General features: G+C 37.6%; 1 protein-coding gene; it reads right to left on the bottom strand.

Annotated features, from left to right (window-relative positions):
* Erich1 (glutamate-rich 1) overlaps positions 1 to 22,747 on the bottom strand; it is a gene marked incomplete at its 5' end in the record, with an annotated part of 52,793,804 nt that overhangs the window by 35,522,138 nt on the left and 17,248,919 nt on the right.

Here is a 22,747-nt window from a genome sequence, read left to right as displayed (position 1 = left end):
AAACTGTATAAGGCCTCTGGGTTCCTGTAGGGGAGGGCCCAGGAGCGGCAGGACACCTGCGCCTGAGACACCGCCGGAACCTGAAGAAAACAGACCAGATAAACAGTTCTCTGCACCCAAATCCCGTGGGAGGGAGAGCTAAACTTTCAGAGAGTCAGACACGCCTGGGAAACCAGAAGAGACTGCACTCTGCACACACATCTCGGACGCCAGAGGAAAACACCAAACGCCATTTGGAACCCTAGTGCACGAAAGCTCCCGGAAAGGGCAGCACATATCTTCCTGGTTGCTGCCGCCGCAGAGAGCTCTTGGGCAGCACCCCGCAAGCAAACTTGAGCCTCGGGACCACAGGTAAGACCAATTTTTCTGCTGCAAGTGACCTGCCTGGTGAACTCAAGACACAGGCCCACAGGAACAGCTGAAGACCTGTAGAGAGGAAAAACTACACGTCCGAAAGCAGAAAACTCTGTCCCCATAACTGGCTGAAAGAAAACAGGAAAACAGGTCTACATCACTCCTGACACACAGGCTTTTTAGGTCAGTCTAGACACTGTCAGAAATAGCAGAAAAAAGTAACACTAGAGATAATCTGATGGCGAGAGGCAAACGCAGGAACCCAAGCAACAGAAACCAAGACTAAATGGCATCATCGGAGCCCAATTCTCCAACCAAAATAAACATGGAATATCCAAACACACCAGAAAAGCAAGATCTAGTTTCAAAATCATTTTTGATCATGATGCTGGAGGACTTCAAGAAAGACGTGAAGAACTCCCTTAGAGAACAAGTAGAAACCCATAGAGAGGAGACACAAAAATCCCTGAAAGAATTCCAGGAAAACACAATCAAACAGTTGAAGGAATTAAAAATGGAAATAGAAGCAATCAAGAAAGAACACATGGAAACAACACTGGATATAGAAAATCAAAAGAAGAGACAAGGAGCTGTAGACACAAGCTTCACCAACAGAATACAAGAGATGGAAGAGAGAATCTCGGGAGCAGAAGATTCCATAGAAATCATTGAGTCCACTGTCAAAGATAATGTAAAGCAGAAAAAGCTACTGGTCCAAAACATACAGGAAATCCAGTACTCAATGAGAAGATCAAACCTAAGGATAATAGGTATAGAAGAGAGTGAAGACTCCCAGCTCAAAGGACCAGTAAATATCTTCAACAAAATCATAGAAGAAAACTTCCCTAACCTAAAAAAGAGATACCCATAGGCATACAAGAAGCCTACAGAACTCCAAATAGATTGGACCAGAAAAGAAACACCTCCCGTCATATAATAGTCAAAACACCAAACGCACAAAATAAAGAAAGAATATTAAAAGCAGTAAGGGAAAAAGGTCAAGTAACATATAAAGACAGACCTAGCAGAATCACACCAGACTTTTCGCAAGAAACTGTGAAGGCCAGAAGATCTTGGACAAATGTCATACAGACCCTAAGAGAACACAAATGCCAGCCCAGGTTACTGTATCCTGCAAAACTCTCAATTAACATAGAAGGAGAAACCAAGATATTCCATGACAAAACCAAATTTACACAATATCTTACTACAAATCCAGCACTACAAAGGATAATAAAGGGTAAAGCCCAACATAAGGAGGCAAGCTACACCCTAGAAGAAGCAAGAAACTAATCGTCTTGGCAACAAAACAAAGACAAGAAAAGCACACAAACATAACCTCACATCCAAATATGAATATAACAGGAAGCAATAATCACTATTCCTTAATATCTCTCAACATCAATGGCCTCAACTTCCCAATAAAAAGACATAGATTAACAAACTGGATATGCAACGAGGACCCTGCATTCTGCTGCCTACAGGAAACACACCTCAGAGACAAAGACAGAAACTACCTCAGAGTGAAAGGCTGGAAAACAACTTTCCAAGCAAATGGTCAGAAGAAGCAAGCTGGAGTAGCCATTCTAATATCAAAAAAATCAATTTCCAATTAAAAGTCATTCGAAAAAGATAAGGAAGGACACTTCATATTCATCAAAGGAAAAATCCACCAAGATGAACTCTCAATCCTATATATCTATGCCCCAAATACAAGGGCACGTACATACGTAAAAGAAACCTTACTGAAGCTCAAAACACACATTGCACCTCACACAATAATAGTGGGGGATTTCAACACCCCACTCTCATCAATGGACAGATCATGGAAACAGAAATTAAACAGTGATGTCGACAGACTAAGAGAAGTCATGAGCCAAATGGACTTAACGGATATTTATAGAACATTCTATCCTAAAGCAAAAGGATATAACTTCTTCTCAGCTCCTCATGGTACTTTCTCCAAAATTGACCATATAGTTGGTCAAAAAACGGGCCTCAACAGGTACAGAAAGATAGAAATAATTCCATGCGTGCTATCAGACCACCACGGCCTAAAACTGGTCTTCAATAACAATAAGGGAAGAATGCCCACATATACTTGGAAATTGAACAATGCTCTACTCAATGATAACCTAGTCAAGAAAGAAATAAAGAAAGAAATTAAAAACTTTTTAGAATTTATTGAAAATGAAGGTACAACATACCCAAACTTATGGGACACAATGAAAGCTGTGCTAAGAGGAAAACTCATAGCGCTGTGTGCCTGAAGAAAGAAACAGGAAAGAGCATATGTCAGCAGCTTGCCAGCACACCTAAAAGCTCTAGAGCAAAAAGAAGCAAATACACCCAGGAGGAGTAGAAGGCAGGAAATAATCAAACTCAGAGCAGAAATCAACCAAGTAGAAACAAAAAGGACCATAGAAAGAATCAACAGAACCAAAAGTTGGTTCTTTGAGAAAATCAACAAGATAGATAAACCCTTAGCCAGACTAACGAGAGGACACAGAGAGTGTGTCCAAATTAACAAAATCAGAAATGAAAAGGGTGACATAACTACAGATTCAGAGGAAATTCAAAAAATCATCAGATCTTACTATAAAAGCCTATATTCAACAAAACTTGAAAATCTACAGGAAATGGACAATATCCTAGACAAATACCAGGTACAGAAGTTAAATCAGGAACAGATAAACCAGTTAAACAACTCCATAACTCCTAAGGAAATAGAAGCAGTCATTAAAGGTCTCCCAACCAAAAAGAGCCCAAGTCCAGACGGGTTTAGTGCAGAATTCTATCAAACCTTCATAGAAGACCTCATACCAATATTATCCAAACTATTCCACAAAATTGAAACAGATGGATCACTCCCGAATTCCTTCTATGAAGCCACAATTACTCTTATACCTAAACCACACAAAGACCCTACAAAGAAAGAGAACTTTAGACCAATTTCCCTTATAAATATCGACGCAAAAATACTCAATGAAATTCTGGCAAACCGAATCCAAGAGGACATCAAAACAATCATCCACCATGATCAAGTAGGCTTCATCCCAGGCATGCAGGGATGGTTTAATATACGGAAAACCAACAATGTGATCCATTATATAAACAAACTGAAAGAACAAAACCACATGATCATTTGATTAGATGCTGAGCAAGCATTTGACAAAATTCAACACCCCTTCATGATAAAAGTCCTGGAAAGAATAGGAATTCAAGGCCCATACCTAAACATAGTAAAAGCCATATACAGCAAACAAGTTGCTAACATTAAACTAAATGGAGAGAAACTTGAAGCAATCCCACTAAAATGAGGGACTAGACAAGGCCGCCCACTCTCTCCCTACTTATTCAATATAGTTCTTGAAGTTCTAGCCAGAGCAATCAGACAACAAAAAAAGGTCAAGGGGATACAGATCGGAAAAGAAGAAGTCAAAATTTCACTATTTGCAGATGATATGATAGTTTATTTAAGTGATCCCAAAAGTTTCACCAGAGAACTACTAAAGCTGATAAACAACTTCAGCAAAGTGGCTGGGTATAAAATTAACTCAAATAAATCAGTAGCCTTCCTCTACACAAAAGAGAAACAGGCCGAGAACGAAATTAGGGAAACGACACCCTTCATAATAGACCCAAATAATATAAAGTACCTCGGTGTGACTTTAACCAAGCAAGTAAAAGATCTGTACAATAAGAACTTCAAGACACTGAGGAAAGAAATTGAAGAAGACCTCAGAAGATGGAAAGATCTCCCATGCTCATGGATTGGCAGGATTAATATAGTAAAAATGGCCATTTTACCAAAAGCAATCTACAGATTCAATGCAATCCCCATCAAAATACCAATCCAATTCTTCAAAGAGTTAGACAGAACAATTTGCAAATTCATCTGGAATAACAAAAAACCCAGGATAGCTAAAGCTATCCTCAACAATAAAAGGACTTCAGGGGGAATCACTATCCCTGAACTCAAGCAGTATTACAGAGCAATAGTGATAAAAACTGCATGGTATTGGTACAGAGACAGACAGATAGACCAATGGAATAGAATTGAAGACCCAGAAATGAACCCACACACCTATGGTCACTTGATTTTTGACAAAGGAGCCAAAACCGTCCAATGGAAAAAAGATAGCATTTTCAGCAAATGGTGCTGGTTCAACTGGAGGGCAGCATGTAGAAGAATGCAGATCGATCCATGCTTATCACCCTGTACAAAGCTTAAGTCCAAGTGGATCAAGGACCTCCACATCAAACCAGACACACTCAAACTAATAGAAGAAAAACTAGGGAAGCATCTGGAACACATGGGCACTGGAAAAAATTTCCTGAACAAAACACCAATGGCTTATGCTCTAAGATCAAGAATCGACAAATGGGATCTCATAAAACTGTAAAGCTTCTGTAAGGCAAAGGACACGGTGGTTAGGACAAAACGGCAACCAACAGATTGGGAAAAGATCTTTACCAATCCTACAACAGATAGAGGCCTTATATCCAAAATATACAAAGAACTCAAGAAGTTAGACCGCAGGGAAACAAATAACCCTATTAAAAAATGGGGTTCAGAGCTAAACAAAGAATTCACAGCTGAGGAATGCCGAATGGTTGAGAAACACCTAAAGAAATGTTCAACATCTTTAGTCATAAGGGAAATGCAAATCAAAACAACCCTGAGATTTCACCTCACACCAGTGAGAATGGCTAAGATCAAAAACTCAGGTGACAGCAGACGCTGGCGAGGATGTGGAGAAAGAGGAACACTCCTCCATTGTTTGTGGGATTGCAGACTGGTAAAACCATTCTGGAAATCAGTCTGTAGGTTCCTCAGAAAATTGGACATTGAACTGCCTGAGGATCCAGCTATACCTCTCTTGGGCATATACCCAAAAGATGCCTCAACATATAAAAGAGACACGTGCTCCACTATGTTCATCGCAGCCTTATTTATAATAGCCAGAAAATGGAAAGAACCGAGATGCCCTTCAACAGAGGAATGGATACAGAAAATGTGGTACATCTACACAATGGAATATTACTCAGCTATCAAAAACAACGAGTCTATGAAATTCGTAGGCAAATGGTTGGAACTGGAAAATATCATCCTGAGTGAGCTAACCCAATCACAGAAAGACATACATGGTATGCACTCATTGATAAGTGGCTATTAGCACAAATGCTTGAATTACCCTAGATCCCTAGAACAAACGAAACTCAAGACGGATGATCAAAATGTGAATGCTTCACTCCTTCTTTAAATGAGGAAAAAGAATACCCTTGGCTGGGAAGGGAGAGGCAAAGATTAAAACAGAGACTGAAGGAACACCCATTCAGAGCCTGCCCCACAGGTGGCCCATACATATACAGCCACCCAATTGGACAAGATGGATGAAGCAAAGAAGTGCAGACCGACAGGAGCCGGATGTAGATCGCTCCTGAGAGACACAGCCAGAATACAGCAAATACAGAGGCGAATGCCAGCAGCAAACCACTGAGCTGAGAATAGGTCCCCCGTTGAAGGAATCAGAGAAAGAACTGGAAGAGCTTGAAGGGGCTCGAGACCCCAAAAGTACAACAATGTCAAGCAACCAGAGCTTCCAGGGACTAAGCCACTACCTAAAGACTATATATGGACTGACCCTGGACTCTGACCCCATAGGTAGCAATGAATATCCTAGTAAGAGCACCAGTGGAAGGGGAAGCCCTGGGTCCTGCTAAGACTGAACCCCCAGTGAACTAGACTATTGGGGAATGCGGCAATGGGGGGAGGGTTGGGAGGGGAACACCCATAAGGAAGAGGAGGGGGGAGGGGGATTTTGCCCGGAAACCGGGAAAGGGAATAACACTTGAAATGTATATAAGAAATACTCAAGTTAATAAAAAAAAAAGATAGAACAGATAAATAAACATAATGAAAATCTTTAAAAAAAAAAAAAAAAGAACTTCAAGACTCTGAAGAAAGAAATTGAAGAAGACCTCAGAAGATGGAAAGATCTCCCATGCTCATGGATTGGCAGGATTAATATAGTAAAAATGGCCATTTTACCAAAAGCGATCTACAGATTCAATGCAATCCCCATCAAAATACCAATCCAGTTCTTCAAAGAGTTAGACAGAACAATTTGCAAATTCATCTGGAATAACAAAAAACCCAGGATAGCTAAAACCATCCTCAACAATAAAAGGACTTCAGGGGGAATCACTATCCCTGAACTCAAGCAGTATTACAGAGCAATAGTGATAAAAACTGCATGGTATTGGTACAGAGACAGACAGATAGACCAATGGAATAGAATTGAAGACGCAGAAATGAACCCACACACCTATGGTCACTTGATTTTTGACAAAGGAGCCAAAACCATCAAATGGAAAAAAGATAGCATTTTCAGCAAATGGTGCTGGTTCAACTGGAGGTCAACATGTAGAAGAATGCAGATTGAACCATGCTTATCACCCTGTACAAACCTTAAGTCCACGTGGATCAAGGACCTCCACATCAAACCTGATACACTCCAACTAATAGAAGAAAAACTAGGGAAGCATCTGGAACACATGGGCACTGGAAAAAATTTCCTGAACAAAACACCAATGGCTTATGCTCTAAGATCAAGAATCGACAAATGGGATCTCATAAAACTGCAAAGTTTCTGTAAGGCAAAGGACACTGTGGTTAGGAGAAATCGGCAACCAACAGATTGGGAAAAGATCTTTACCAATCCTACAACTGATAGAGGCCTTATATCCAAAATATACAAAGAACTCAAGAAGTTAGACCGCAGGGAGACAAATAACCCTATTAAAAAAATGGGGTTCAGAGCTAAACAAAGAGTTCACAGCTGAGGAATGCCGAATGGCTGAGAAACACCTAAAGAAATGTTCAACATCTTTAGTCATAAGGGAAATGCAAATCAAAACAACCCTGAGTTTTCACCTCACACCAGTGAGAATGGCTAAGATCACAAACTCAGGTGACAGCAGATGCTGGCGAGGATGTGGAGAAAGAGGAACACTCCTCCATTGTTGGTGGGATTGCAAACTGGTACAACCATTCTGGAAATCAGTCTGGAGGTTCCTCAGAAAATTGGACATTGAACTGCCTGAGGATCCAGCTATACCACTCTTGGGCATATACCCAAAAGATGCCCCAACATATAAAAAAGACACGTGCTCCACTATGTTCATCGCAGCCTTATTTATAATAGCCAGAAGCTGGAAAGAACCCAGATGCCCTTCAACAGAGGAATGGATACAGAAAATGTGGTACATCCTACAATGGAATATTACTCAGCTATCAAAAACAACGGCTTTATGAAATTCTGTAGGCAAATGGTTGGAACTGGAAAATATCATCCTGAGTGAGCCAACCCAATCACAGAAAGACATATATGGTACGCACTCACTGATAAGTGGCTATTAGCCCAAATGCTTGAATTACCCTAGATCCCTAGAACAAATGAAACTCAGGACGATGATCAAAATGTGAATGCTTCACTCCTTCTTTAAAAGGGGAGCAAGAATACCCTTGGCAGGGAAGAGAGAGGCAAAGATTAAAACAGACACAGAAGGAACACCCATTCAGAGCCTGCCCCACATGTGGCCCATACATATATAGCCACCCAATTAGACAAGATGGATGAAGCAAAGAAGTGCAGACGGACAGGAGCCGGATGTAGATCTCTCCTGAGAGACACAGCCAGAATACAGCAAATACAGAGGCGAATGCCAGCAGCAAACCCCTTAACTGAGAATAGGACCCCCGTTGAAGGAATCAGAGAAAGAACTCGAAGAGCTTGAAGGGGCTTGAGACCCCATATGTACAATAATGCCAAGCAACCAGAGCTTCCAGGGACTAAGCCACTACCTTAAGACTATACATGGACTGACCCTGGACTCTGACCTCATAGGTAGCAATGAATATCCTAGTAAGAGCACCAGTGGAAGGGGAAGCCCTGGGTCCTACTAAGACTGAACCCCCAGTGAACTAAAGTGTTTGGGGGAGGGCGGGAATGGGGGGAGGGTTGGGAGGGGAACACCCATAAGGAAGGGGAGGGGGGAGGGGGATTTTTGCCCGGAAACCAAAGAATTATTATTAAGTATTAAATAAATTAAAAAAAACTGTTCTCCTAAAAAAAAAAAGAATAAACGTTTAGAAATTAGTTACAAATTATGTTGGAAAACACAGTAGTACTTTTAATTCCTCCTAACCTAAGTTAGGTGGATAAGTCTTTCAATTGTTGAGTGGATATTAAGCACAGCGAGAGATGTTGGCTACCACTCTGCTATATATGCCACTATTTAACCCTTTGGCATACCATGCCATGCTGATCGTTGCCTTTGTTCATAGATATTAAAGCTTCATTGTGCTATTGGTTGCTTCATTCTCTTGGAAGATTGCATGATATCTTCTAGTACCATGCTGGTTACTTCTCCTGAAATAGGCCTTTATTCCAAGTATAGAGTCTTCAGCAATGGGGTATTACTTACAAATTTGGGAGATAACCAGGGACAATAATTAAAGGCAGATTCTCATGCTTGCATTGGGGACTTTTGTTATATAATCTATGACTCTGGAGATGGGAGCTAAGGGTCCATTTTTATTCCAGATGAAAGACTTTTTAAAGCCATTCAATGAGGACAATATGCATATGGGTTTTCAACAGTGAATTGGTACTTAGGCAGCATTTCAGAATTGCATCTTTGAAGAAAATTGACTCTTTTATTACAGCAGTCATTCACTATAAATACATCTTCAGTTAGTGGTGACACTTCATGATCTCCTTTTTCCTATATAGTGAGTTTTATTTTGAGCTTGCACAGATAAGGTATATACTCCACAACCATTGTTAGTTCATATGTACAGCTGCCTTGATTTGCCCATAAAAGGATATCTCTTTAAAATTACATACCTTAACTAACTCATACGTTCTGTCCTCTTTTCTATGCTGAACATTATACATTCGCATTCACTGCACCTTATTCAGTTCTTGGTCTGTATATAAGTTACCATCTACTGTAAATATAAAATTTACAAATGAGAATTGAGAGATTGTATATATCTATTACATATATAATGATATGCATCATATATATCATATTATAAACACATGTATATATGTATAAATTCAATTATTAAGTAGTTGGTTATTCTTATAACATTTGTACCATTAATTTTTTTTATTAACTTGAGTATTTCTTATATACATTTCAAGTGTTATTCCCTTTCCTGGTTTCCGGGCAAACATCCCCCTCCCTCCTTCCCTTCTTTATGGGTGTTCCCCTCCCCATCCTCCCCCACTTGTCGCCCTCCCCCCAACAATCTAGTTCACTGGGGGTTCAGTCTTAGCAGGACCCAGGGCTTCCCCTTCCACTGGTGCTCTTACTAGGATATTCATTGTTACCTATGAGGTCAGAGTCCAGGGTCAGTCCATGTATAGTCTTTAGGTAGTGGCTTAGTCCCTGGAAGCTCTGGTTGCTTGGCATTGTTGTACATATGGGGTCTCGAGCCCCTTCAAGCTCTTCCAGTTCTTTCTCTGATTCCTTCAACGATTGTACTGATTGTCATATCCTGCTAGACCACTTGTTACTATAATTTACTGGGTTCACATCTAGTAAAGAGGGATGATTACTTATTTTTTCCTCTGGGAATGTACAAATTGTCTTCTAGTACTATTGAATCTACCCAATAAGGATAAAGATTTCAGGCTCATAACAGACTGATTTATCTATGTTATATGACACAAATTAATAGAACTGGAAATTGTCATTCTTGGAGAGTAAATCAGACGTAGAAAAGCAAATATTACATTTTCTTTTCCTTTTGTGCAAGCCATATTTGAATCTTTAGATGTGTAAATCTAAGTAAGTGTAGAAAAATTTAAGAGGACCATGCATAGAAGTATAAGAAGGGGAGATAGAATGTAGATGGCCTGAAGAAGTATGGACAAAATGGTGCAGGAATGATTGGATAGAGTAGGCCATGTTTTGACAGGGTAGAGGTGAATCGTGGTGAGAAATAACTAACACTAAAGACATTTTTAAAATCATGTAGAACAAAAAAATTCCAGACACTTTCTAAATTATATACATAGATATAAAAACTGTCATTGTAGGTATATCCATACCAAGACACCTATAAGTTATCAAAGAAAAATCCCAGTTTCACAATAATAGAAAATTGTCCCTATTATTAATAGAGCCTATATACCAAGAACCATTGGTTTCTCTATATACCTTAATGGTGAGACTTACAAATAATCATTTAGTTAAAGATAGTACCTATTATTTTGCTTATAATTAAGAAATATCATAAAAATTATTATATAAGTCCATAAAATCCTTTTTATCATAGATGGTTAGAAAATATGACTTCAAAGGAAAAAAATTGACTCTGAAGCTTAACCACAGACAAATAAAGACAGAATATATATTGTACTTCCATGGCTACAAGCTGTCTTCAATATAGTATTAACAGTTCAGACCAGGTAATAAGATGAAGGACAGAGGGATTCTGAAATTGGTTCACCTAACATTTTCTTCTTAATTTTAATCTTGCAAGGAAATCAGAGGCAGCTAGAAATTAAGTCTCAGGCTAGTATTTATTTGATTCTCCAGAAATATTTATTTTCTTCCTTATTTCTACAGTTTACTTATAAGACACTTAGACTTACTTCAACTTAAAATGTAAGATTTGATTCCCGAACTGCCTCTATTCCACCTCAACCAGATTCCTTAAACATAAAGATAAGTTTCCCTTCTCCCATCCATCTTCCTCTCTGGCTGAGCCCTCTGGGACAAGCTAAGTTACCTTGAGAATCCTAACATCCCAGGACGACACACATTCTCCTGCTTCCCCTTTTCTACCTCTATCAGACTTCTAAATCATAGAGGTAAATTTCCATTCCCCTACCCATCTTTCCTGTTCTCTGAGCCCTCTGAGTCAAGCCAAGCAGTCCTGAGCAGGTGCTATCCCAGAGGGATCTCTACATTTTGTCCACTTCTCCACCTTCTTCAGATTGCTGAACCAAACAGATAAGCTTCCCTTCCTCTAGCCAATCTTCCTGCTCTCTTAGCCCTCTTGACCAAGACAGGCTGACCTGAGCTGCCTGCCATCCGAGAGTGACATTTTCCTGCCACATCTCTGTCCATTTTCAATGGACCAGAGCCTTCTGCATGTATAGAACTGTACCCCAAGGATATCAATCAGAGACCTGCTGTACAAGGACAATTGAGGTTCACTACCCTCCTGGAACAAACAACCACCGGAATATCCAGGGACTAAAAGCATCAAAATGGTTAATAATGCCCAGAAGAACACAAGCACCCTCAGTCTGGGCAGTATGACACCTCCAGATCACAGCTTCCCCCACGACAGCAAGTCCTGTATGTCTTAATACAACCTAACCACAGGAAAATGACCTTATATCCAATATTAGGCGATAGAGGCTTTTAAAAATGGAATGATTGAATCCCTTAAAGAAATACTGGAAAATACAATCAAACATGTAGAGATCATCAAAGACAAAATAAATAAACCCCTTAAAGACATACAGGACAATATAATTAAAGAGGTGAAGCAAATTAATAAAACTGTATTAGACTTGACTGTAAATAAGAGCAATAGAGAAAACACAAACTCAGAAAATCCTGGAGATGGAAAATAGAGGAATGAGTATGAAAATAGCAAACGTAAGCAGCACAAATAGAACACAGGAGAAGGAAGAGAGACTCTAAGAAATAGAAAATACAAGAGAAGAAATTGATACAACAGTCAAGGAAAATGTTAGAGCGATAAACTTCCTGACCAAAAAAAAAAAAAAAAAATCCAGGTAATCTAGGATACCATTAAAAGACCTAAAGTAAGAATGACAAAAATAAAAGAAGGTGAAGAGTCCCAGATCCAAAGTCCAGAAAATATTCTCAACAAAATTATATAAGAAAATGTTCTCAACCTAAAAAAAAAAAGACAAAAGAAATGCCTATAAACTCACAAGAAACGTATAGAACACCAAATAGACTAGACCAGATAAGAAAATGCCCATGGCACATGATGATCAAATCATAAAATCTACAGAACAAAGAAAAATATTAAAAGACATAAGGGGAAAAGAGCAAGTGACATAAAAGAGAGAACGCAGAAGATGGAAGGATCTCCTATTCTTATGGATTGGCAGGAGTAATATTTCCAAAATGGCACCTTGTCAAAGCAATTTACAGATTCAATGCAATCCCCATCAAAATTCCAACTCAATTCTTCATAGAGTTAGATAGAGCACTCTCCAATTTAATTTGGAATAAGGAAAAAAAGCAGGAGAGTGAAAACTATCCTCAAAAATAAGAACTTCTAGGGGAATCACCACCCTTGACCTCAAGCTGTATTATAGAACAATAGTGATCAAAACTGTGTGGTATTGGTACAGAGACAGGCATGCAGATCAATGCAATAGAATTGAAGATCCAGAATGAAACCATACACCTATGGTCACTTGGATCTTTGACAAAGGAGCTAAAACCATCCAGTGGAAAAAAGATAGCATTTTCAACAAATGGTCTGGTTCAACTGGAGGTCAGCATGTAGAAGAACAAATTGAACCATTCTTATCACCCTGTCCAAAGCCCCAGTCCAAGTGGAACAAAGACCTCCACATAGAACAAGATACACTCAAACTAATAGAAGAAAGAGTAGGAAAGAGCCTCAAATAAATGTACACTGGGGAAATTTTCCTGAAGAGAAATCCAATGACATATGCTGTAAGATCAAGAATCAAAAAATGAGACTCACAAAATTGCAAATTTACTGTAAGGTAAAGAATACTGTCATTAGGACAAAATGGCAATCAACAAATTGGGATAGGATCTTTACCAAGCCTACATCTAATAGAGAGCTAATATCCAATATATACAAAGAACTCAGAAGTTAGATTCCAGAGAATCTAACCCTACTTAAAAATGAGGTACAGAGCTAAACAAAGAATTCTCAACTGACGAATATAGAATGGCTGAGAAACACCTAAAAGAAATCTTCAACTTCCTTAGTCATCAGAGAAATTCAAATCAAACCAACTCTGAGACTCCACCTCACACCAGTCAGAATGGCTAAGATAAAAACCTCAGTTGCCAACAGATGCTGGAGAGGATGCTGAGAAAGAGGAACACTCCTCCACTGTTGGTGGGATTTCAAGTTGATACAATGACTCGAGAAATCAGTCTGGCTGTTCCTCACAAAACTGGACATAATATTACCTGAGGATCCAGCTATACCACTCCTGGGAATACACCCAAAAGATGTTCCAACATATAACAAGTACAAATGGTCCTCTATGTTCACTATGTTCTACCTTCTTTACAATAGCCAGCCGCTAGTAAGAATCCAGATGTCCTTCAACAGAGGAATGAATACAGAAAGTGTGGTACATTTACATAATGGAATACTACTCAGCTATTAACAACAATGATTACATGAAACTATTAGGTCAATGGATGGAATTAGAAAATATCTTCCTGAGTGAGGTAACCCAGTCATAAAAGAACACACATGATATGTACTCACTGATAATTGAATATTAGCCCAAAATCTCAGAAAACCCAAGAAACAATTGGCAGACCATATGAAGCTCAAGAAGATGGAAGATCAAAATATGGATGCTTCAGTCCTTCCTAAAATGTGGAACAAAATAATTTAGGAAATGTAGAGATAAAGAGTAGAGCAGAGACTGAAGGAAAAGTCATCCAGAGACTTTCCCCACCTGGGGATTCATCCTATATGCAGCCTCCAAACTCAGTCACTATTCCTGATGCCAAGAAGTGCTGGCTGACAGGAGCCTGATATTGATGTCTCCAGAGAGGTTCTGCCCAGAGCCTTACTGATACAGGTAAGGATGCTTGCACCTAACCATCAGACTGAGCACAGGTACCCCAATAGAGGAGTTAGAGAAAAGACTGAAAGGCTGAAGAGATTTGCAACACCATAGGAAGAAATATAATATTAACCAATCAGATGCCCTAGAGCTCCCAGGGAGGAAACAACCAACTAAAGAGGACATATGGAGGTGCCCATCGCTCCAGCATATGTAGAAGAATTGCTTTGTCTGGCATCAATAGTAGGAGAGTCTCTCAGAAGGCTCATTTCCCCGATGTAGGGGAATGCTGGGGTGTTTGGGTGGGAGTATATGAAGGGGAGAAGTGGGAGCATTCTAATAGAAGCAGGGGGAGGGGAAAGGGAGAATTAAAGAGGGGGGGGCAATGGGAATAACATTTGAAATGTAAATACATAAATTATCAATAAAAAATAAAGTTGTTTTGAGTATAGAAAAAAAGCGGTACCAAGAATTGTATTTGATTATTCTAAGAGACTAATGGAAATAAAAGGTTAGATAGATCATTGGCATAGAGGCACAGATAATCTACCATGTTTATCATGGCTTTTGCTCTGTTAGTGCGAGATTTATGACCTAATTTATAGTATTGAGTATAAAATCTCTGGCTTTATACATGTCGGACAAACACTCTTTTTACCTCTTGATTGAGTTAGATATGCCTGTCTTATATTTAGTAATGTAATTGTGCCAGTAAAATAGAAAAGAATAATATGGAATATTATGCATTCACTACATAGATAATAGAGAGGTAACCACAAGTTCTCATAGAGATGGCAAGTCAAGAAAGACTTTAAATCACTTTTCTCTTATATTTTTGGTTGGGAGCCTAGCCTTTAATGGCTGAGCCATCTCTCCAGTCCTTAAATCACTTTTCTCAAATTTCATAGTAATCTCAAAGAATGGAAACAGTTGAAAAGTGACTTTGTTTGTTAGAACTGAGAAGGCAGGAAAGGATTAATAGAAATATATTGGTATCCAATCACAGGGAGTAAAATTTAGGATCAGTGCTCTACCTACGGTGTAGTTGAATGCTTAGAGATTGCTCTAAATTGTGACAAATGAAATATCTAACAGTGGGAAACAGGGAAGACAACTAATGCTGAGATAAAAGATCGTGATACCTGTCAGCCAAGTTGTAGAAGAAAAGTATCTGGAGTCAGCATGTCAAGGAAAAGCACAGTACATGATGAAAATCTGAAATATTTTAGGTTTAGACCTTACATTCTGGAGAGGAGATTCATGCTTGGAAAGGTCTTAGCAGTGTGAAAACTGCACTGTGAAACTGAGAAGGGGAGTAGGAAATTTTGGTGCTTTGTAATCCAGCCTACTCTATAAGTTTTTTTTTTTAAATAATTACATACATTTGTTTTGGTTTCTATTTTCTTTAGTGATACAACATCAGATATAAGTAGATATAAAATCATCACAGAAAATCCTCGAAAAAACAAAACTGCTCTGTGGAACTTCATAGAAAATATTTGTGCACTTTGATCATTTACCATATGAGAGGTATGATTTGAGAAAAGGCTGCCTCTTTCATGGTTTGTCCTTTATTTTCTTTTACTTATTGCTTTCTAAGCATTTAACTGAGAAGTACAAAATATAATCTGAGTTTATGCCAAAATGAGAAATAAAGTCCACAATTTATGTTAGAAACCAAGGCTGTTATCAAGTTTAGATATAATGATTGTGATATATCATGTAGATTATGAGAGTCTACAAATTATTGTTAACTTGTAATTGCAAGGAACAGCCTAAGGCACTTCAAGATCATAGATGAAGTAGACGAGATTCTGAAAAATATATTTTGTAAAGGATGCTCATTCCATATAAGATAATACAATTTTAATAATTTCTTTCATTTCTCTTTACTTGTAGTCCAGAAAATAAATATTATATATGAATATTTACCTGAATAACTTGTGTTGCTGTTAGAAATGTTTAAGCAATAAGATAATGATATATTGCAGCAATATACAACTCTCCTGTTATTACTTCTAGCTACTCTAGTGGTACTTCATCAGGGAAATGCGAGCTTCCTAAGAAGTATTCACGAACTTAGGAACTCTTAAAAACTTACTAAAGGTTTCAATGAATCCTAGAAAATGTTATTCGAAGACAAAAGAAGTGTTTTAATTACTGTATTCCAGGATTTCAAATATCTTTACACAGAAGATATTGGCCAGCTGTTCTTTATCTCCATAGAGTGGGGGAAAACAGACGTAGGCAGTGATGGCAGCAATAAACTGAGCAGTAAGGGGGCATACTAAAAGCAAGAAGGAAAGCATTTTAGGTTGTCTTAAAAAAATCTTTTCTGGAACTTATTTAACCCAGTTGGATACTTGTGTGTCTGGAAACATGAGCTAAAGCCTAGAAAAATTGTAAGGATGCACTTTTCTATTCTTCTGGGTGAGGGAAATGGACTGAAATCCTGAGGGCCAGCAGAAAGAATGGAAAGAAGCGACCTCGGGAGGAAGAAGGTTAGAAGGACACTCCAGAATGTACCAAAGATTTGGGGAGTGGGAAAACTCTCAGGATTCAAAGGGGTGATCATAAATGAAATGACCAACAGTTGGGAGAGGAAACTTATTGAACCAACCTGCGGCAGAAAGACAGGGCATTAAGTGAGGGATGGGGTTGCTATCCCACAGTCAAAGCTCTGACCCAAAGTTCTTATCTGAAAGAACTACAGGGGTGGAAATGGAGAAGAGCCTGAGGAAAAGAAGGTCCAGCAACAGGCCCCAATGGGATCCAGCTCAATGGGAGGATCAAGACTTGACACCATTACTGAGGCGATGGGGCATTCACAAAAAGGGACATACCATTAGTGCCCTCCAAAAGACCCAACAAGCAGCTGAAAGAATCAGATGCAAATATGTGTACCCAACCAATGAGCAGAAGCTGCTGACCACTCTGGTTTAATTAGGTAAAAGCTGGAGGAAGCTGAGGAGGAGGACAACCCTGTAGGAGGAGCAGCAGTCTCAATTAACCTGGACCCCAGAGATCTCTCAGACACTTAATCACCAACCAAGCAGCATATACCAGCAGCGATGAGGTTTCCAACACATATACAGTAGAGGACTCCTAGGTCTGGGTTCATTCAGAGAAGATACACCTAACACACAAAAGACTGGAGACCCCAAGAAGATTAGAGGTCTGGTGGGATGGGTGGGGTAGGGATATTCTTGTGGAGACACTGGGGTGGGGGATTGGGATATGGAACTGACCAGGGGAGTGGACTGGGATCTAGAGTGTAAAAATAAATAAAAAAATTTAAAAAGTAATTTATTACCTTTATTACACATCCATTATTTAAGCACCAGGCAAGTAAGAACAAAGGATAATTCAATTGCCATTAACTATTATTTTGTTAATGGATGTATAGTTTAAGGCAAAGAGATTAAGTGTGTGCTCTTTTAATTTTTCATGACTTGTGTTCTTTGAATAAAGACTCAGGGTGTAAGAAAAGAAAATGTGATATATTTCAACCATATGGAAATTAATTTGGACAAGAAATCTTATAAGTTTTGGGATTTAGTTTGGGAATTCTGCATTTGCACAATGATTATAAATTTAAATATTTTAAAAGACAAAAGTATATTATGTATCTCCTCAAACTTGATTTTGATTTCTATTAAAATTTAAATGAGTGTTAAACTAATAAGAATAAACATGATGCTAGTGTTAATATTTATCATAACTTGTTATAATGAAAAAAACAATTCTGATTTGTTGCTTTTGGAATACAAAGGAAAAGTAAGCAATTTTCTATTCATATATATATGTATACAAATATATAAATATTTCATATTTATATTTATATTTCATATATATGTATATATAGATATATGAAAATATTTATAGACCTTTGTGAGAAAACTTTATATGTATTTATTTTTATATGAAGTTAAGGTAAGATATTTCATAGGTTCCTAAGCAGGAAACAATGAATATGCTGTAGAAGTAACAGTGAAACTTTAATGAAAGTAGGTCCAAGTCAGGAGGCCAAATGGTCAAATTAAAGAATGAAAAGGTAAAAATAAATAATGAACTAGGAAACTGAATAGCTACAAAAATCAGGATAATAATTAACCTTATTTTGAAAGTTTCCCTTATAGAGAGTCATTGCACACGAAATGTACCAACCCATGTGTCAATGTAAAGATATCTAACATTAGGTTCTTGTGCTAGATCTTTAAGTTTTCAATAATTAATTTTTATGTGTAAAAGAGGATATGTGTCACAGATATGTTTAAAGGATAAAGTAGGTAAGCAACAGAAAGTACTTAGACTAGATCAGAGTTCGTGAATCATGGAAGCAATGCAGTTATACCAAATATATCAACAGTTGTAGGTCCACTGCAATACATTGTTAATGTGTTTTTATTTTGACTTGTGTGCATGTATATGGGAGAGAGAGAGAGAGAGAGAGAGAGAGAGAGAGAGAGAGAGAGAGAGAGAGAGAGAGAGAGGGAGAGAGAGGGAGAGAGAGGGAGAGAGAGAGATTGGGAGAGAGAGTTTATGTGTATGTGCATGAGTTTGTGCACATGAACTTGAAAACCAAAGGGTGACTTTGAATGTCTACCTCTATTACTCTCTACCTTATTTCATGAGACATGGTCTCACACTCAACCTTAAATGAACTAACCTAGCAGGACTAGAGAGTGAGATCCAAAGATTTTTTTTTTTGCATCCATAGCCTTAGCCTGCCACTCCCACCTTAGAATAACAATCCTACAAAAGGACACCCTATATTTTAACAGGATGCTGGCATTCAAATCCAGGTGCATTTATTCATTTGTTTTTCAGACATTTTACTGAGTGAGCAATATTTTTTTGCTCCTGTAAAACATATTGTTTACAGCACAGTAACAAAATATTTTATTGATTATTAAATAATATTTGGATAATTTTTAAATATTGAAATTTCTAAAGTAAATATAATAAAAGTAATCACCATGCATCTTGCTAATAGAGGAATGGATATATCATTATTTGGTAAAATTACTATGGCTAGGATATTATTAATATAAATCAAAATATAAGAATATCACAGGGAATTAGGTTATGCTCTAGATTACTACAAGATGATAAGTAAGTTTCACAAATTTTGTCTTCCTGGATATGCATGTTTCTTTATAATTTACTGTCTTTTCATGATGCACTAGCATCACATTGAGTGAACTGAGGTACCAAGCTGAATGCTGAGACTGTTGACAGAGTTAAATGGAACATACTCATAGTCGCTAGCAGGATGATGCATAATGATCATCCTGAGCTGCATAGCCAGATCTCTGTCTTATAAAAAACTGTACACAAGCAACAACAACAACAACAACAAAAAGAAAGTAGTTGTTCTTCTTTAATAAGATAAAAGAAAGTTCAGTGATTGTTGATCTAATAACTACTATGAAAAAATGTGACTGATAAAATGCAGGTTGTCAGAGACTGAGTCAACAACCAAATGAAGACTGATATCACAGACACTTCTGCTTTTCGTTGCAGTACAAAAAAGTGCATCACTAATGCCGAAAATGGTATTTTTACATATAACATCTTAGTCATCCCATGATATAGATTCATTACCTTGAAGGGGAAATTAAACTTACAATTTACATTTAATAGAAATTACTTGCTTATAAATATTTCATTTTATTTTAAAATTCATAATTTTGATATGTATATGTGTTTTGCCAGAATGTGTGTCTGTACACTGTATAGCTAGTGCTTTCCAAAGCCAGAAGGAGGCATTGGATTTGGTGGAATTGTAATTACTAAACTTTGGGACTCATCCAGCATAGTGACCTGTGACCTGTGACCTGTGACTTTGTGACCAGAGGTACTGGGCATTGAATCCAGGCTCTTTGGTAACAAAGGCAGTAATCTAACTGTGGAGCAATTTATCTACCATACACTTTAAACTTTTATAGACCATTGGAATTTCCCTCAGACATTGCCTTCAAATTTGGCACAGAAATTTCTAACAATGAAGTAGCCATAGGTATTACCAGAGTCAAAGTTTACACAAGTACTTTTGCGGCTCTGTCTACATCTTATTTTCAGTGTAGACTCCATCCTGTTGCTCCTAACAGCATATAACTAATTATCCCATAACGTCAACCAATTAATAGCTTTATTACAATTTAGTTTCCGTGTAGCATGTTCTTCTATCATTGCAGAAATCTCTACATTTTCTCTATTAGAATTATTTTGCAGATTATTTTTAATCAACCAAATGCCAAACACTAAAATTTTCTAGCACCTGCACCTCATGATGTCCTTGTTCCTATGCACTTACTTACACTGACTAATGTTATATTTAGTCACAATTATGAAGTTGCTCATTTTAATTTTAGGTTTATCTTCCTATTACATTTATTCATTTATTTATTGTTTGAGTGCATATGACAGTATATGTGTATGTGTGTGTGAATACAGGCATTGCATTTGTGTGTGCACATGAGTGTGTGCGAATGTGTGTTTGTTTTTGTGTATGTGTGTTCTGTGTGTCTGTATGTGTATACATGGGTGTGTACATGTGCATGTGTTTGTGTGTGTCTGTGTGTCTCTGTGTGTGTATCTGTGTTTGTGTGTGTGTGTGTGTGTGTGTGTGTGTGTGTGTACATGCCTACCATAGCAAACCTGAGCATTGGAGGAAATCTTGCTGGACTTGGTTATTTCTTTCCACCATGTGAATATTACTAATTATACTCAGTTCTCCAATCATGCACCTTTTAAAACCTGAGCTATTTCTCTAGCCTGATATTGGGTGGCAGATGTTAATACAGAATTTAAAATACCTTTCTAAAGTGGCATTTAAAACATAGAAAGGAGCAACATATCTCAAGAGAACAAATTTCCTGACATACTATGCTGTTCAGTTTTGCCTTCAAACCACTAGTTGATTTGAAACTGTTACTGCAAATGTATTTCTTATTTAAGATGATATTTTAGCAATACCTCACAGCATGATCTTGAGAGAAAAATTAATTTCTCTTATATAGATTAATATGAATACAAATCCTAATAACTCATTTCAAGCAATCTCTATTTTTTAGCCTTTTGGAAATGAAAAGTACAGTGTTAAAGAAAGCATTGGACAAAAATAGGGTTTAATATTTTTCTGTGTTATTAATTTTGTATATGAAAGTCTACAAAATTTTATAATTATGAAATAGAATACGAAGATTTAATCGTTTTCCACTTTATTCCCAGCAGGCACAAGCTTGCTGGCTGGATGGTGTTGCAGGATGCAGATATCCGTTGAGGTCCCTCAGCCCAAAAAACTAGAAATACAACACAAAATAGATGGGCAACCTTTTCTTGCCCTGCCTGCAGCATCTCCTCTGGCCATTTCAGACCTGGCACTGATGGGTTTCTGAGGGAATGACATTCATCTGCCCTTGGGCAGGAACACATCTTCCAGTCAGAATTGTAAAGGCTCCATGCTTTTGTGTTAATATCTCAAATATTTTCTTTAATGTCACAGTTTAAAAGTTTTCCCCTTCCCCAAACTATTAATATGAAAATAGAGACAACTTGCCTTTAATCTATACTTCATGATTCGACATGAAAGACATTTTTAATCTTGACTGTATTAATTCTCTAGATGTAACTGATTTGAAAGTGAACGTACTCAAGGCTCAATACAAAATACATTCCCTAACTTTGACTCCTACTTATTACAACTTTTATTTAAGGTCAATGAAAGTACTGCATCCTTGTATGATATCCAATTCTTGAATAGCATATGATACAATGTGAATGTATGTGAGGAATTTTCTTCGGCATCGATGACAGTTTTACTGCTCTACCAAGAAAAATCTCTGGAAATTTTGCTTATAGTTCTTCTGTTTTCATAAAAGAAGAATTCATGTATTCACATACACCTAATTTTATTATCTATGATTAGTAAGAAAATTAAGTGAAACAAATAAAATTATATGCTGATTATTTTACTAGTTTGGAAATGAATCAACAATATGTATTATTATTTAATTGTGAAAATATACTTTATCACCACTTTTATAGAGGTTACTTGAAAACATAATTCAAAACAAAATATTATAGATCTAACATATCTCCCCTAAAAAAATTTAACGTGCTAAAAGTTTTCACTAAACCTTGCTTATAATGCTCTTTTAGAGGAATATAATACTTGTGGTAATAGTAGATAGATAGATAGATAGATAGATAGATAGATACATAAATAGATTGATAGATGTATACATTATATATATGTATATATATGTGAGAGAGACAGACAGAGAGAAGACAGGGAGAGACAGAGAGAGACAGGGAGACAGAGAGAAAGAGAGACACAAACATACACACACACACACACACACACAGAGAGAGAGAGAGAGAGAGAGAGAGAGAGAGAGAGAGAGAGAGACTCTTAGATAGATACTAAAATTCAGTTTGTCCATATATCGTAAATGGTGAAATGGTCTTTCCAAGAAACACTGGAAAAGTACACATATGAGCCCAGAGTAATTGAGAAAGTATGC

The sequence above is a fragment of the Rattus norvegicus genome, chromosome 16 (genome assembly GCF_021556685.1).
Source record: "Rattus norvegicus strain SHRSP/BbbUtx chromosome 16, alternate assembly SHRSP_T2T, whole genome shotgun sequence".
In the NCBI taxonomy this organism is placed as follows: Eukaryota; Metazoa; Chordata; class Mammalia; order Rodentia; family Muridae; genus Rattus; species Rattus norvegicus.
The sequence above is the reverse complement of the archived record's forward strand: the minus strand, read 5'-3'. Positions and strand labels throughout refer to the sequence as shown.